The sequence below is a fragment of the Crocodylus siamensis genome, chromosome 2, assembly GCF_052110815.1.
Source record: "Crocodylus siamensis isolate JL-2025a chromosome 2, ASM5211081v1, whole genome shotgun sequence".
Classification (NCBI taxonomy): Eukaryota; Metazoa; Chordata; order Crocodylia; family Crocodylidae; genus Crocodylus; species Crocodylus siamensis.
Window position 1 is genome coordinate 67,892,400 of NC_143396.1, and position 17,218 is coordinate 67,909,617.

The window sequence follows — 17,218 nt, forward strand, 5'->3', positions numbered from 1 at the left end:
TAGCACCAGTCTCATGAAATTCTGTTTAAAATCCACAGTGTAGTATTGCTGTCAGTGTCTACAGAACACAGTTAATGTGGGTGATTTTAGGCAAGACTCTCGACCTAACTTTGCTTTATTAAACCCAGCTGAAGGCCTGAGTGGAATCAACTGAGCCATAGGCGACTGGTAGGGGGTACACAAGGGCTGACACTGATGCTGTTGGTAGAGCTGGTACCCTCCCTGACAGGGTCAACGGCTTCTGCAGGTGCCCCCCGGGGTCAGGAGGCACCAGTCACTCATGAACTGAGCTTTTCTAGGCATATAAATATTTAGTCTACTTTAATGTATTCTGGTTGTCTCCAAAGTGCAGTAAAAGAAGGGGCCATCATGTAGTGAAAGTGGCCTTATTTGCCTTTAAGTTCTGCAAAGAAGGACAATAAAGTAGCACGCAAATGCTAACTGCATCACTGCTTCAGTGAATGCACAATAAGAGGCACACACATCTCTCCTGTAACGTTCAGTGCACCATGTAAATCTCATCTTTCACAGGTTTGTGTTTAAAGCTACTTAATATAAGATCTTAGTATGAGCTATTTACTATGAGATTGTAGCTTACTGGGAAGGATGCAATGCAAGAAAGGGAGTATAATTTCCTTGATACTACAAAGGCTTGGACTCTGAAATGTGAGGTTTGATTAATCTTGTTATCTTTGCTTGCAAAACTACATAAGTGGTCCTAACGTTATCCAGACATTCAAAATAATGCAGTCATGAATGTTGAGCCTGAAGTTTCCTGAAGCCTGACTATTATTGCAAAAACCATTTAAATGATAACAAAACTGATTCTCAACTTTTGTTAGGGGCACAGAACAGAACACGATGTACTATACGGTTCTGTTGTATACTCATCCCATATTTCAATCCACAATAAATTGACTCAGTAATAGGGAACACACATAGGGTTTAGCTTTTCCAGACTAGCTGCTCACAGTGGGCATTATTACAGCCCTGGTAACTAAGTGGTGGGGGACCTATTTTGCTGCTTACTACATGTTGCATTGAACAATATTGACTAGGGGAGTAAACTCAGGAGACATACTATGTTGTTACTACACATTGTTCAAGAGATAACTCTAGTCTAGATGTGAGCAATTTACTACATAGCAGACCTAAGCAGCATGTGACTGTTCTACTTTTATAATAACATAGATTTACTACATAGCTAACTGACTTTACTACTATGTATTCTCACTGCTTTGAAGTTCTAGGGGGGAGTGTGTGGGACGCTGCCCAGGAGAGGGGAGATTCAAAGGAGTGTTCCCTCCATGCTTGGATACAAGCACAATGGACACTCCATTTTTACTCAGACCTATTTCCTTAAAAGTTATTGAATCACCTAATTCCCATGGAAGCGAATCAACTGAATGTTTCCTGTATTTGACAAAAAAAATCACCAAACAGAGAGATTTCCCTGCTACCAAATTCCAACAGTCCTCAGCAGCTGAAATAACCCCCCTCCCCCCCTGAAACTTAAACAGTTTGTTTTCTAAAGGTTGGAGTTTGAATAGAATATTCAATAGGAGTGTGAATAAGAATAATTCTAGTCCCCTGCTTCTCTAATCTCTCTCACATGCACACAAAATACACATGCACAGACAGAGGATTAAAACAACCTGATGGAAACATCTTCAATTTGTCCAGCAAACAATCTGTCAAATTAAATTATCTTTCCATAGAAGCAAAACATGTACAGAAACCTAATTTACAGAGTAACTAGCTGCAGGAGCTGGGACTGAATAGTCACATATGGGAATATAATCAGTGCTCAGTACGAACTTGCAGTCCTTCACCCAGAAAAATTAAGTTCAGCTACAACATCTGTTTATCACTCTGTCACAGCAGGAAGGCTTTGTTTTGAACCAGCAAAGAGGCTTGGTTTATTATCATGTCATAAGCCAGATTCATCTGTGGTGTAACTTAGTCACAGTAACTGAAGTTGCATCAGATGTGAATTTACCCAGGTGTATTTATTAGCTCATTTCAGATTAGAACCCAGAGTTCTCTCATCTGAGGCCTTTCGTGTTTAAACACAAGATCTCACCCCCCTCCCTTTTTACAAAGATATTCAAATCTCGTTTAAAACCGTAACAGTTGCACCAGCACAACTTCCTTGGTGATGTTGCACAATTTAGGGAATTAGGCTGCAACAGGTTTTGCAGGATATAGCAATGTCTTTGCCATTATAAATTCCTAAATATCTGTATCTGTCACATGTCCAGCCATGTCAGCACACCCTCTGCTGGGTTTTTCACCGGTGTTTGGATGCCAGCAGACCGGCCTTGTAAACTCAAACTTCCCTTTAGCTAAGGAGGTTCCATCACTCTCTTTTCTTGGTGTTCTGGCACACCTACGGAGCCGGTTTCATGGCAATTAGGCTGTGAAACTCACTAAATTCCACCGTAGCTTAAGCATATCCTTTCCCAGAGCTCCAACCTTATAGCCATTGAGATTTCAGTGCAATTCCCTAGGGGCCTGCAACAGTTGTAGTACGTACGGCAAACACAGGCCTCAGTCAGGCAGAGAGGAATCTCCAACACGTATTCTTTATCCTGGTAGATAAATACACAAATCCAAATGAAAATGATGAGCACACCTGTATGCCTTTCCCTGACTCAGTTTCAGTTGTGACCGTTCTTTGAGAGCTTCAGACAGGATCAGCTAATAAACTCAGGTTTATTTTCCCACAGCCACAGCATAATTGGGAGTGGATGAGTGCACCAGAATTGCTCCTCTAACCCCGTGTGGTCTGAACTCTGACAACAAAAGCAGCCCCACAGTGCAGCAGCAGCTGGGGACTGTTTTTGAATCCTCAGGATAGGTAAGATTCCTGCACCAACTCTATCCCCCAGCCCCTGCCCCTACCCCTCCAGCATGCAGCAGCATGCCCCCCTGCCTCCACCCTGCTCTCCTGCAGAATCTGCCCAGGGCACAAGTCCTCGTTATGTCTGTGCCCACAGCTCATGGTGCTTCTTCTGAATCATGAAATCTCTGGAATTAAATAGCACATTCCCTACAAGAGCATGCCTTTGTCTTCCTTTAGCCAGGCTAAAATCACCTCCCACAGCATTTGTTTCTCCTACAAGTCCTTTTTAAATCCCTACTTTGTCTCTGTTCTAGCTGGGGATTTACCAGTCTTCTCCCTGGAGAGCTACTGGTTCAGCAAACACATTGCCCCCATATTGTTTCCACCTGAACAGACAGCTGAACACGGCCCCTAAATAATAGAGAGAGGCATTTAGCCCTATTAGCCTGAAAGCAGGTAGGGTAGATTTAAACCATATATGCTCAGGATGTTAAACTTAACTGTCTCCATGGACCTAATGAGTGGCACCTGATCTGACCTGTGGACCACCTTCTCCCCTCCCCCTACTCCCCACATAACAGATCCAGTACAAATGATACCTGCTCTATTCAGGGTGGGTACATGTGCAGTGCAGTCCCAAAGTGGGTAATGTGTGTGGCATGGGTGCTTAGGCCAGTTGCAGTGGGCACCATGTGCTGCATATGAGTCAACTCTGTGATCAAGAGGCACCACCAGTGACCAGATGAAGGTCCATGAGCTGTATCTTTGACACCCCTGTTCTAGACTAAAAACTAAATCAGAGATGCATAAGTTTTCATAAACAGCAGCTTACTTCATCAGCTGCTATGAGGGGGGTACAGGAAGCAGAGCTTCTAAACAGAAAGCAATGATTAAAATACAAAGGGCAAGAAAGTGGGGAGAAAAAAAGAGAGGTGAGGTGGGTAGGAGAGAAAAATAAAGCAGTTACCCTACTGCAGGACCTAGGGGCTATAAAGCCTAATCTGGAAAATGGGCTATGAATCTGTAGTCTTCAAACAGTGCTTAGCACAATCCAATCTGTGGCTGATTTCTTGTTCCACAATTCCCCATTCAATCTGGTTTTAAAGTTTTGTGTCTAAGAACAGCTACTCTGAGGCCAGCGATGGAATGTGCAGGTAGGTTTAAAGGGTTCAGCCATGGGCCTGTATGTCTTTCTGGTACTGATGTCACTCTGGGAGTTCACTGGTGAATCCCAGCTAATAAGATGGGACTATCTGAAGTCCAGATTTAGGCCCCATAAGTCCCTGAGAAGGGTGGAGCTTCACACGCAGACCCCCTGCTTGACATCTCCAGTTGGCCACTTGGGAGACTTGTTACCTGCTGGCTTTTATGGATGTCAGGCATGGGTACTTCACCCCGAGACATAGTTTAAAAAGCCAAGGTGTCTAATTCAGAGCTGTAGATTCCACAAACCAGTAAGATGCCTAAAAGTTAGGATCTGCATTGTAATGGAATTTGCCTAAGGCTTATTTTAAAAAAAAATGAAGGGGTACTAAAATCCTTTTGAAAATCGTACCCATGAAATATTCCTGTCAGGATATTTTATAGACAGGTCCATGTAACATGTAGTAATCTATATTCTTTCCAGCTACTTCATCTTAGTTACTTTTGCTGTATGATTTGGCTCATTAGGCTGCTTATACGTGCTATCAACTGAGACATTTCTATACTCCTACTGCAATTTCCCCTGGTACATTACGAAGTACTGTTCTGTTTCATTTCTGTATGGCTTTTCTTGCTGGAGAAGAGACAACCTATGCCCAATATTTCAGCAAATACTGGTACTTAAAAAGGAGATTTCCTTCTTTGTGGCAATTCTAACAGGTGCAGGATTTTTCAGTCAACCATCATGAAAACAGCTATCAGAAGGAAGGAAACCGAGAGGCCAGCAGCTAATTCTAGCACAAGCAGAATTTTGTCCAAACATTTGCTTGCTGTGTGAGGAAGATCAAGATGCTCACAGCAGTGCTACTATGTGAGTTTCATGAGCTAGGGACAGACATTACACATAAGCTGGTTTAAGTGATCAGAAAATGGTTTAAGCCTGTAACAGAACAGATGTTCAGTGCACATAAAACAGTTTGAAAATGGCTGAAACCAGTTTGAGATGAACCTGGTTGAATGTAGTATCAGACTTAACTGATTTGGCTCAAACTGGTTTATACAATGTTTGTCCCAGACCACTTGCTGGTTTAAGATAAAGCAGACTCCCCCAGCATCCCAGCTGCTTTCTGGGCTGGGTAGGGTTCTCTGCTCCACAGCAGGGCTGGTCTCTCCCCTCTGCTCCCTGGCTGCAGCTCAGCAGAGACTGCAGGCATCTGCCTGGCTTGCCCCTGCTCCCTCTCCCCTCCCCTCACCACTCCCTGCTAAGCAGGAATTCCCAGGTCCCTCTGCCTTACACAGACACCTCTTAGCATTAGCTAGCAGACCACGTGCTGGCTATGGTCTGTGCTGTGGGAGATGGGACAAAGGCAGAATCAACAGCTAATTAGTAATGTCCCTCTGTTGTTTTCAAAATGGGCTGATAAACACCGAGTTAGGGGTGGTAAATACTGTGGTATCAATTCCCTGCTGGGCTGGTCAGGAGGGGTGGGGAACCCCTCTCTAATCCGAACATCCTGCTGGGGCCTGTCCACACCCCTCTCAGCTGAGCACTATGGAAGGGATGGGAGGGCTGCTCTAGTGCCCCGCAGCTTCTAGCCTGAGCCACTGCAGGCATGTCCCTGCATTTCTGGGATGTCTCTAAGGTTACAAACTGGTTTAGCCTAGTCAGGTTAGACTAACCTGTAAAGATTGAATCACTTCAGACTCAGGCTTTTTGAATGTCTGTCCCTAGCCATGAAGTTCAGCTTGTGGATAAGCAGTAATTGTCCTGGCCATTTTTACATGATGCAGCTTTAAATACATTGGTTAATATGGATAAAGTTCTTTTCATGTTAGAGCTGTTATGTCTTGAGTAGTTTATGATACCTAGACCCTTTGGGCTAATTCTGAGCTCAGTCTCACAGCTGTAAACTAAATAATTCAACTGTACTGTTGCATGCTGTTATGGTACCCAGAAGAATTTGACCCTCTAGCTACATTTTCTTGTGGGCCAAGTTCTCTGCAGGTATAAATCAGTTGAACTCTACTGCCATCAATAGAACTAATCTTTCAATTTTTTAAAATGTTTCTTGTAATCAGACACAAACATGGTTCAGAGACATTAGTTAAAAAATTAGTCATCCGTTGCAGTATACTAGCATGGTTTCTAAGTGCTAGAGGACTTAGGATCATAGGAGAGTAGGGCTGGAAGGGACCACATGAGGTCATTTAGTCCAGCCCCCTGCTCAAGGCGGGATCATCCCTGGCTAAACCATCTCATTCATTCCCATGGTGTTATAGTAATTTCTATAGTTTGATTTTTTTTGTCATTGCCTTTATGCACAGAATCATACAATGTCATGGGGGCAGGGGTGTAGGTAAAAGCTTGCTATCTTTGTAAGGTTTTCTTCAGACTAACTGTTGTTTAGGGAATTATCACTTTTACAACAGCAGTACAGCAATGTAGAGTTGGCCAGGATTATGCAACAGTAACTTTATTAACCCCATGTGAGCTTTTGCAGGTGAAACTTAACACAACAGCAGGAAACCAGCCTGTACAGTGCTAAGAACAGTTGCTCTAACACTTGCTGCTTTTGCATGTGCTCCATTTGAAGATGTTATCTCCTTCACTCAATGCTTTCTAGTTTCAGTTTTCAGTAGTATTTTTGCTCACATAAAAAAACGGTTTGTTTTTTTTTTAAAGAACTTCAAAAACTAAAATCCCACTGTAACTTTTTAAAGTTCATGCTTCTGTTCTTATCATGTATCTGCAGCAGCAACCACATGAACTGCTATAACAGATACAGCAACTTAAATACTTTTCTGACCAGAGGCCAGCGCTCTCAACAGAAGCAGGAAAATGCCAGGTCCTTTTGACTGATGAATATTGAGCCAAACCCATAAAGTTACATGGTATTAACACTTACTTCATGCCTGTGCTAGGTCCATCCTTTTTGTATAGGACAAACTGGGCCAAAATAATCTCCATATGACTCCACTAACTTTATGGCTGTTTTGCCCAACCTTACGACTAATGAAAACTGAGGAAGGACTATTTCTTTATCACAGGAAGTAACACTGTAAACATTATTTCTTCAACATGCTCTCAAAAGTCTTCAATGCAAGCACCTGAAGTATGTACAAAAACATGTCAGATGCCATTTTATATACCTAAGGGGAGAGGGGTTGTGCTTATTTATTTTAGTCTGTTTTGCATCAGAAAAAAGATTACTGTGATGGTATAACAGGAGAAGCAGTGTTTCCTCAACATTAACACAATGAGTGACCTGTTCCACATTCATTTTTTTGTTTTCCAGCTTGTTACACTTCCCCCTGTGGCTTACCTTCTTTGATTAAAAAAAAAAATCACCAGTCCCTCTCGCACACATTAATGCTGCTTGCAAGAGCTCTGCATAACTCGAAAGGCTGCATTTCTGTATTGAAACACAAGAATATATCTCTCATAGAAGCCATGTGCCATGGAAGCCGAAGGCCCTGTCTACAGGTAAGTTTACCATGCTTTGCTTTGGCACCCTGAAGGATACTACAGCCACAGATAGGCTGCATCTCAGACCAGAAGCAGTGTAGCTGAATCCACACTGGCTGCATCTACGCAAGTGGCAGACTCCATAAGCAAGTACTAAATAACTGCACAATACCATCTCAGCATAGTTTTTTTCAACGCTACTGCACAGTAACTCATTGCATCTCGTGTAGATGCACTTCAGCCAGGCTAGTAAGCACTGTTAAATGACAAGGCCAATTAGGCAACCTGTAGCAGCAGGCATCCACAGATGCATGGTTTCCAGCTTAGGAGGCACTCCCCCCTCCCCTTCCCTCCCAGAGCAGTGCAATTAAAAGCACTATAGTCACTCATGCTACATTTAGTGTGGAGATGGGGCCATGGAGAATGGTGCCCATTCATCCAAAGAAATAGTTGGACCTACTTGTTCTTCCAAAATACTGGCCGAGTTTTATCACATCATATTTTTTTCTATTATGGTGATGCCCAGAAGCCTCACTCAGGATCAGGGCTTAGTGTGATGAATGCTGCACAGATATAGAATAAGATTCAGACCCTTACTTCTCTACTAACTGCCAGGCAATTGTGGTCAAACCTGCAGTGTCTTCACCAGTTATACAGATGCAATTTAGACACTTGAGTGAACAGAGTGTACAGAAGGGAGTGTACAGAAAAGGTGTGTCAATAGAGAGAAGTTATGTGGGAGTTTAAGCCTAAAAAGGTGCTTGCCTTGTAGAAAACATATGTGTCTTGAGGACACAAGGAAGATAAAGTCACCCCTTTTTGTGTGGTGTGATGAACTGATACCAGTGGTATAAATTAGGGGGAGGGGCTACCTCCTACTCTAAAATAAGCCACAGGATGCTGTCCATAAATCGTTTCAGATTTGAAATTAAATAATTTGCTTGAACAATTTCTGCCGTCGATGATTACTGATCAGCCACATGCTAACAATGACATTTGTTTTACATGGCAAATCTTCAAGTGAAGAGAAAATGGACTGCACTTGGGCCCTTGCTGATGTGAATGGAAACCCTCATTTCTCTAATTGCAGTTTACTCTTTTCATTTACCAAAACATTCCCTATTACTTTGATTTTAGTTTTCAGATGGAAAGTGATATGCAAACTGCTGGTAGTTTTCAAGGAACATACTACTACAAGCCAAACTTCCATGCACGAAGATGACCCGGTCATGATGAGAAATATGAATTTATAATTTATCACACACCCTGTTGCTGGAGCAGAACTAGGAAACCACGAGCAGAGTATGAAGGGAAATTTTAACAATCCTGCCCTCCTCTGATAGGGGGTTTCCACATCAGCTTTTTTTTTTCTTCAGTTGTTAACTGTAAAAAAAATTGTAGCTCAGCATTTTAGTCATCTCATAAATAACCTTCAAGAAGCATGCAAAACATCTGTGTTCCTTGGCAGGGAACTGTGAGAGGGAACTGACATGGAAAAATTCAGGAAGCTGTTTCCCAGCCCTTCTACAGGCTTTCTGAGCACCCCATCTAAGCCAACCCTTAGGTACAGCTTCAGTTTGAGAGTAAGCCTCAAGGCCTCTTAAGCTCCAAGACTGGGCCCCTGAGGGACAACACCAATGTTTCTCCCCATAGTTGATCCAAACGATTTTGAACCCCATTAGGGATTTCCACCCATGAAGGAAGCAATGCAATTTGCATGTAAGTAAAGTGACACAGTGATGCAATGCCACCTATACAAAATAAACCAGCATTTATAATCAACTGGCATATAGCATGTAGGATCCTTAGGAGAGCATGGCAAATCCAGCCATAATCCACACAGGGAGAAGACGTACCTGTTCCTCCATGAGCCTCGTGGGTCCATCTCCCCTTGATTGGAATCCTTTGTACCAACAGCAGAGCAGCTGTGATCCACAGCTTCTGCCATCTTTGGCAGCCTATTGTTAAAAGTTAGTTTTCGGTCACTGACTCTTCTTTTTCTTCCCCTGTGTACTCCACTTGGATTTGCATTGATTCTGTTCAGTACCAGAGTGGGCTTCTGGCATGTAAGCAGGTCTGAACTGTGCTATCTCACTCCCTCTATCCTAGTGGGTACCATGCCAAAGACGTGGGTAAACTGAGTCATGCAGATTGTTAATGAAATATTACAAAAAATTCCCACTCTTTTATCTCAGCAGTACTTGGGCACAAGAGCCACATGAAACCATGTTTGGAGAATTCCCTCAGTGCTCGACAACCTGTTAGTACCGTGGAGCCTCTCCAGTTCCTCTTATACCAGGGATGGGCAAAATACAGCCTGCAGACCGGATCCGGCCTGCGAGGCCATTCTATCCAGCCCGCAGGGCCCCTAAAAAATTTAGAAAATTAATATTTCTCTGTCTTTGGTTCCTGTCAAAAATTACAGGAACCAGGGGCAGTAGGACTCTCGGCAAGCTTCTGCAACTGCAGAGCCTGCCTGGCCCTGCCCCCGCAGCTGGAAGCCCCAGCAGGGACCATGTGGCTGCCCCACACCAGAAACTCAGGTAAGAGGGAGGGGGCAGGGAAGGAGCACAGGGAAAAGCAGCCCCTCCCCTGCCCTGTTGCTGGTGCTCTCTGCTGCAGCCACTCACAGCCCACCTGGGGCTGTCCTGAGCAGGGACAGGCAGCGGGGCTGTGAGCGGCTGCAGCGCAAGGTGCGGGGCTGACCATGGGGTGGGGGAGGGGCTGCTCTCCCCCCGTGCTCAGCACTGGCTTGTAACCCACCCCCGCTGCCAGCCTGGGCCCTGCACCGGCTCTGGGCTCTCCTGTCAGGGTTGTGTGCGGCGGCAGCAGCTCTGGCCCCCCTGCTTGCCATGCAGCATTTGCTGCTGCTACCTACCCGGAGGTCGCGCTGGGCAGCACAGGGGCGGTGGTGGCAGCTGCACTGCAGTGGCTGAGCCCGGAGCTGGTGCGGGGCCTGGACTAGGAACAGGGGCAGATTACAAGCTGGTGCTGAGTGCAGGAAACATAGCCCCTTGCCCACCCCGTGGCCAGCAACCTGCGCTGCAGCCGCTCGCAGCCCGCATGGGGCTGCTTGTTCCTGCTCAAAACGAGGGTAGTTGGTACATGGCAAGATGCCCTACTTGTGCCCCTTGCCCTCCACCCAAAGCACCTGCCCCCAAGCCCAGGCTCTGTAGCTGTCAGCAGCTACCCAGAACCTGGGCCAACTGAAAACATCTGCTGCCTCTCCGCCCCGGCCCCTGCCTATGCTTGCTTAGAACAGCCCCGCATGGGCTGCAAGTGGCTGCAGCAGGGAGCGCCAGCCACAGGGCAGGGGAGGGGCCACTTTTCCCTGCGCTCAGCACCAGCTCATTCCCTGCCATGGAGCAGGGTGTTGGGGCTGGACATTGCCCCCCGCCTGTACCGCAGAGCTGGGGGGCACTGGGAGTGAGTGGGTGCATGGGGCCCACACTGGTGTCCTGGGCCAGGGCCGGCAGGGCCCAGAGCAGGGTGGCAGGAGTACAGGGTCCTGACCAGCAAGGGCTCTATGGAGCCAGGCTAGCTCTCCACTCTTCCCACTGGCGCAGCCCAACCCGGCTCTACAGACTCCTGACAGCCTGCACTCTGCTCTGGGCCCCACGAGTGCTGGCCCTGAGACATTGGTCCCAAGATGGTGACCAGGGGGTGGGGCACCTGTCAAGGGGCAGGGCTATCCATGCAGCCCTTAACAGCTTGCCAAAACTGAGTAAGCAGCCCTCCACCCAAAATAATTGCCTGCCCCTGTCTTATACTGACCTCTGCCTGCCCTACCATGTCATGAGGAAAAGGGGGCATCTGCTCATCCTGCTGCCTCCCTTCCACACACCTCAAGAGATCCCCAGCTGTCAGGGGGAGCCATGAACAGTCAGTGCAAGTTAGGAGCCCTGAAATTAGCTGAGTTTGTGTCAGGGGACAGGACCTGCCATAGCTTGCCCTCGTTTTGGCCAGACAGAAGGATCTGCCTTCAGAGCTCTGATTGGGATTTGGCACCTTGTTCTATGAAGCGCTGAGCAGTCTCTGCATGAAGTCAATGGGAACTGAAAATGTTCAGACCTTCTGGGAAGCCATGCAGGATGGGATACTTAATCTCTGTTTATACTTACCAGATATGCAGAATACGAGGTGTTCAAGTAACAGATAAATCCTTACAAGGGAGAGAATACCACAGAGGCTATGTCCTTCAAGGCTCTTTTCCCTTAACCCAGGGGTGGGCATTTCTTTTAGGCATAGGGCAGCTTACTGAGTTTTGGCAAGCCATCAAGGCTCGCATAACAGGCAGCCAGGAGCAGATAAATATTAATTGTCTAAATTTTTAGGGGCCCTGTGGGGTGACTAGAATGACCTGGTAGGCTGCACTCAGCCCGCGGGCCAAATTTTGCCCGCCCCTGCCTTAACCCCATATCTCTGCAAGGTCCCCTCTTCCATAGCCCATGCAATATAACTCACTCAGAAATGTGTAGAGGCATTCCATTTTTCCAGCTTTCTTTCACATGTGCCAAGTGTTTCCAGGAAATTTTTTTAAATCCTCTTTTGTTTGGGCCCCACAGTGTCATGACGTTGTGCTTTGAGAATGCTTTGCTGTGTCTACAACTGCCAGTATCTGGAAACACAAGCTTTGATGTTACAACCTTTGCTTCCTTGATGTGACAATACACAATGGACAAATAAATGCAAGTAAAATATAAATGGCAATGCAAAGTAAGGGCTTTGCAGAAAGGAAGTAAGTTTTGTGAGCTGTTTCAGCATGGCAAGGCTGCTCAAATACTCCTGGAAAAAAAGAATGTAAAATAGAGCAAAATAAAAGCAACCACAGAGCAGTCTAAAATAGGGGCGTTAAACCTATCCACATGCTGGAGCCAGCCTGTAGGGCCAGTCCAGTGCAGGTGCCACCTGCAGCATGCACCCTGGACCAACTCAGGTGCTGCCCACAGTGCACACACCATCTCCAGCCCCATGTACCACATGCAGCACACACTGGCCTGGCTCTGCACATGGTTGTATGTGGAGCCCATACCAGCCCTGCAGGCTGGATCTGGCATGCAGGGCCAATTTATGGGACTGATTTGGGTCAGCCCTGGATGTACCACTCAGGGCTGATCCGGCGTTGGTGCCACATACAGCACATGCCCCAGACTGACCCCTCAGGCCACATGCAGAATGTGCCAGTCCCAGTCCAGTGCAGCATGTGGCCAGTCTGGCCATGTGGCTCATGCTATATGTGGCGCCTGTGCACAGGAACTGATGTGTGGCCAGTCTGTAGGCCTGCTCTAGAACAGCCTGGTCCAGCATGCAGGCCTGGTTCTAGACTGCCCCCACATGCTTTATGAAGTGTGCATGCTAGCTCCACCCCCTGCACTGCACGCAGCCCGCAGCACATGAGTTCCATGTACTGCCAGCAGCAGAGCCAGTTGCATGTGGTATGCTGGTCTGTGACAGGCAGAACTTTGGGCTGGATCTACCCCATGGGTCATATCTTTGATAGTCCTGGTCTAAACTGTAAGCTAGCAGATCATTTAAGATTAATGTTCTATGCTGCCATAAGGGTCATTTCTACTCTTTCGATCATTACTGTTTGCAAGCAGGGATTGTACTTCAGAGGCTCTATGTCCAGCCCAAAAGAGATTATTGCCTCGTTGCTCAAAAGCAACTCCTATAATCAGTTAAGAGATGGCAGTTAAGTAACCAGGAACGACGGCTACAAACTGACGGAGAGCAGATTTAGGTTAGACATCAGGAAGAACTTCTTTACAGTAAGGCTTGCCAGAATCTGGAATGGGCTTCCAAGGGAGGTGGTGCTCTCCTCTACCTTGGGGGTCGTTAAGTGGAGGCTAGACATGCACTTGGCTGGGGTCATCTGACCCCAACGCTCTTTCCTGCCCAGGGCAGGGGGTTGGATTCAATGATCTACTGAGGTCCTTTCCGACCCAAACATCTATATGGCACTGGAAGAACAACAAATAGATTATCTCAGCCTCCTCATCCTGAACATCGGTGACTGTGTAGCCCAGCAAAGGTGGTACAGTATGCACTGAGCTTGGAGCTGGGACTTGGGAATGTAAGATAAGGAGGTTCATAGGGTTCATAGAGTGGTTATGTGCAACGTTTTGAGAGCCGTGGGGAGCAGGCAATATACAACTATGAGTTAATAACTTAACAACACCTCGCATAGCCCATCTGAATGGCTGTAGCCCATCTGAATGGTAGAAAAATGATTTAACAGACAGCACATTACTACATTTACACAGTCTTGTAACAGCTCAGAAATATATTTAAACATGATACGTACACAGTGATACGACTAAACTGGATTAAACTTAGTTAAACAACCCTAATGCTAGCCCCTTGTGTGGACAGTTCAAAATCAAGCTAACCCAGTATAAGGCACTCAATCCATTTTAAGGCATGCCTATCCAACAGGGTTGTACTGATGATCTCTGAATGAACGAACCCATCTGCTGAAATCAATGCAGCCGAGTGACTGTAAACCCCTCCTGTCTGGGGGGTTTCCTTTAACCTTCTTCCAGCCCTCATCAGAGGGCTGCCTTATTCTGAGTAGCAACCTTAAGATGATTATCCTTTTGTTCCAATGCACATAAACTCCACTATAGCTGGAAGCCAGCCAACATAAAAAAATATTCAGAATGGGGTTACTTCAGGTAAAAACTGCAGGATATGCATCAGTTTCCCTTCCTCCAGCAACAACAAAAACAACTTCAGCTATTCATGAGGAAATGGCAGGCCTTGTCTAGCATACATTGTCTGTCATCCACGGAAAGCAGTAAATAGAAGTTTTTATGGGCCAGCACAGTGCCTGGTGACATGCAAGAAGAGTGACGAAAAGTTTGGGCCTTTTGATGGGTTTCCTTTACCGTTAGAATGACTTACAAAGGAAATGCTGGGCTCCCACAAATACTTACTGATATTTGCTTTCTTACAGTAACTTTAAGGGACATTATTAGTAAATAACCTAAGATGTATAAACCTAGTCTGAAAAAGAAACCCGCCCCAAACCAGAAACAATTCTTGCTCCTCATTTTCTTCATAATAGGAAACAATTTTAAAATAAAGATTTAACAAATCATACCCCGCATACAGGAAGGTATTTAAGATACACAGTGAGACTGTTTACATGCTTGACATTACACATGTACTGAAGCAAATTCCCAAACTGGGTCTACTAAAGCTATTTTGGCCAGACTGACTCATGTTCAGCAAGGGTTGACAGTTTCCAAACTGGCCTAAAGGTTAATCTGAGGCTGCCTAATACTGCAAATGGTGTTTGAAGCAAGCCTTAGAAGTTGAAGCTAGTTTTCTTCTGCTGGTCTTTTTCTCCTCCCTATCCTATTTCCTGCCATCAAGCCCGTTCACACTGGCTTCCTTTTTCATCATCTGTAGGTCTCTCAGAATATTTCAACACCATGTGCCTGACAGGGAAGATACAAAAGGGTGAAATTACAACAAAGATTTAAACAGGTACACAATTAGCCCAACAAGTAACTTCTAATGAACTAGAGGGAAACTAACAGAACAGATGAATTTCAAATGTAAACTTTAATTCCCTTTCCTGTAACACTCCTAGTTTCCCTGCTTTAAGTAAAAAAAAAAAACTAAGAGATGTAGGACTTGAGGAAGAGAGGTGACATGACACAGCTAAGTCTACAGAGCAAGGGCCCCTGTACACATACTCGGTATTTAGTCACTAAATGTTCCTGGTTTAATTTTTCTTTCTTAGTTTAAGACAGCTAAATTAGCAATGCGGACATGATTTACCATGTAAGGGTTTATTATGCTATGACTAGTAAAAAGTGCAAGAGGGCATGTCAGAATAATTTTACCCTCGTGCCCTTTCAGTCCTACCTTACTGCCAGGTGGTGATTTAGGACAAGAAACACCCAGCCACAGCACTTCTGGCACTCTCTTTTTCTGGGTGCAAGTTGCACAGGGCGCTTGGTGGGCTGAGGCCCAAAATTTTCCTTGCAAAGCTAATCCCCAAGCACGGGGTGATCGAGTGCTTTTTTTTGGCACCAGACCTTTCTGTGCAAAGCCCTGCAGGGCTCCCCAAGTGTACACAAGCATCTCCCAAGGCTGGGTGAAAGTGGGGGCACCCTTTGGGTGGCACACTGTTTCCACAAGGCACTGGGTGCGGGGTACGCTTCAAGTTACCCCCAAATGTGCTCAAAGCATTGCCTCTCTCCTGGCTCTGGGGTCCCAAAGGGCATCACCCCCTGTCCTAGTCCGGTGCCCCCTTCCCTGGACGCAAGTTGCACAGGGCACTTGGGTGCTTTTTTTTGGCCCCAAACCTTTCTGTGCAAAGCCCTGTATATTTTGGCATGACATTTTTGCACGCTTACCAGGCTGGTGCCAGACTCTCTGGGTTTTTTTTTCACCAGAACGAGGCAGGTTTGGGGGTAGGATGGGGAGCTGTTTGGCCCCTTGAGTGCCTATAAATTCGTGGAGCAGTGACTGGCTGGGGACCGTACGCTGTAGACTTCTGAGGTGGATGAGAGATGGCAACACACCAGAGGCACAAGGACTCAGCCCTGTGAGACGCTTGCTCCTGGGTGGCACAGCACCTTTTCCATCTGGGTGCAGCCTGCTCCTTGCTGCTCATGTCGGGTGCAGTATTGCCTTTTAGTGTAGGATGAGGCAGTTTTTTGCAACACTTGGAAGAGGATACTCCATCCTATTTCACAACCAAAGGGGAAGCTTACACATAGGTAAGTAAGAACAAACACTTGGCTGTGCCCTGAGACAGGGCAGCTTGCATTGTTTACTTTATCATTCATGTAAATGGGATTTAATTGCCATGAATGAAGTTGCTAGGTATTCGACACAGTTCTTTGGGTGAATCTGGTATCTTTTATTAGACCAACTTAAATGGTTGGAAAACAATTATTAAGCAAGCTTTCGGGTTCAAAAGCCCTTCATCAGGCTGAGGAAGTTGCAGCAGTTGGTGTGTGCTCTTTCTGGATGGAATGAAAAGTAAAGCCAGAGGCTGGGCTGGTATGCATACAAGACAGACAGGTAGTCAGTAAAAATATACATTGAGGAGTCAATGGGTGAGAGACTGGCTTGGTCGGGGGCAGCATCCTGTAGTAGCAGGACAATTTTCAAGGTGGGGGCGAAACCTCCTCACTTCCCTTCCTTGCCCCTCAGCTGCCTTTCTCCACCTCCCCCTGCCTCCCACTTGTGTACAGAAGGGCTACCCCCATTTAAGGGCTGGAATGACTGCGTAGTGATTTTACGATACAAATTTAACGCGCTTCACTTCACCCTCCCCCCTATTTCTAGTTCCCGAATGCTATGCTTTGTATTATGCTACTACTGTTGGGCACAGCAGGCAGAAGGTAAGAACACAAGCCTGGGAAAGTCGCCTGACGCTACTTCCATCTCCAGAAAAAAGGATTACAAATGTCACTGCTAGGTGCTTATTCGATACTCTTAATAGCCTTTTAGACTGCAAAAAAAGCCTATGGGAATTCACCATTAGCCTCTCTCTGCCTCGCTATAGACAAATCCTCATATTGTGTGAACACATGAGCAACTAAGCTTGCATTTTAAATAATCCCTTCATAATTTAAAAAATATTATTTCTGCTACATGTATGAATATGCCAGTATTTACCAATAAATCTCTTTTTGTCCCTTTTTCACCCTGCTTCCAGCCTTCCCTCCTTCCTCCTGCTGATTCTATGTGCCCTGCTCTGCAGTGCAGTGTGCAAGATTTAAAAATGCTAACAACTTACA

General features: G+C 45.8%; 1 long non-coding RNA gene across 1 annotated transcript; it reads left to right on the top strand.

Moving 5' to 3' along the window:
- Positions 1–588: 588 nt before the first annotated feature.
- On the top strand, positions 589–12,434 carry LOC149870370 (uncharacterized). The gene is made up of 3 exons (XR_016440438.1): positions 589–2,860; positions 7,285–7,472; positions 12,020–12,434. It is a non-coding gene; the product is annotated as an uncharacterized LOC149870370 (long non-coding RNA).
- Positions 12,435–17,218: the final 4,784 nt, after the last annotated feature.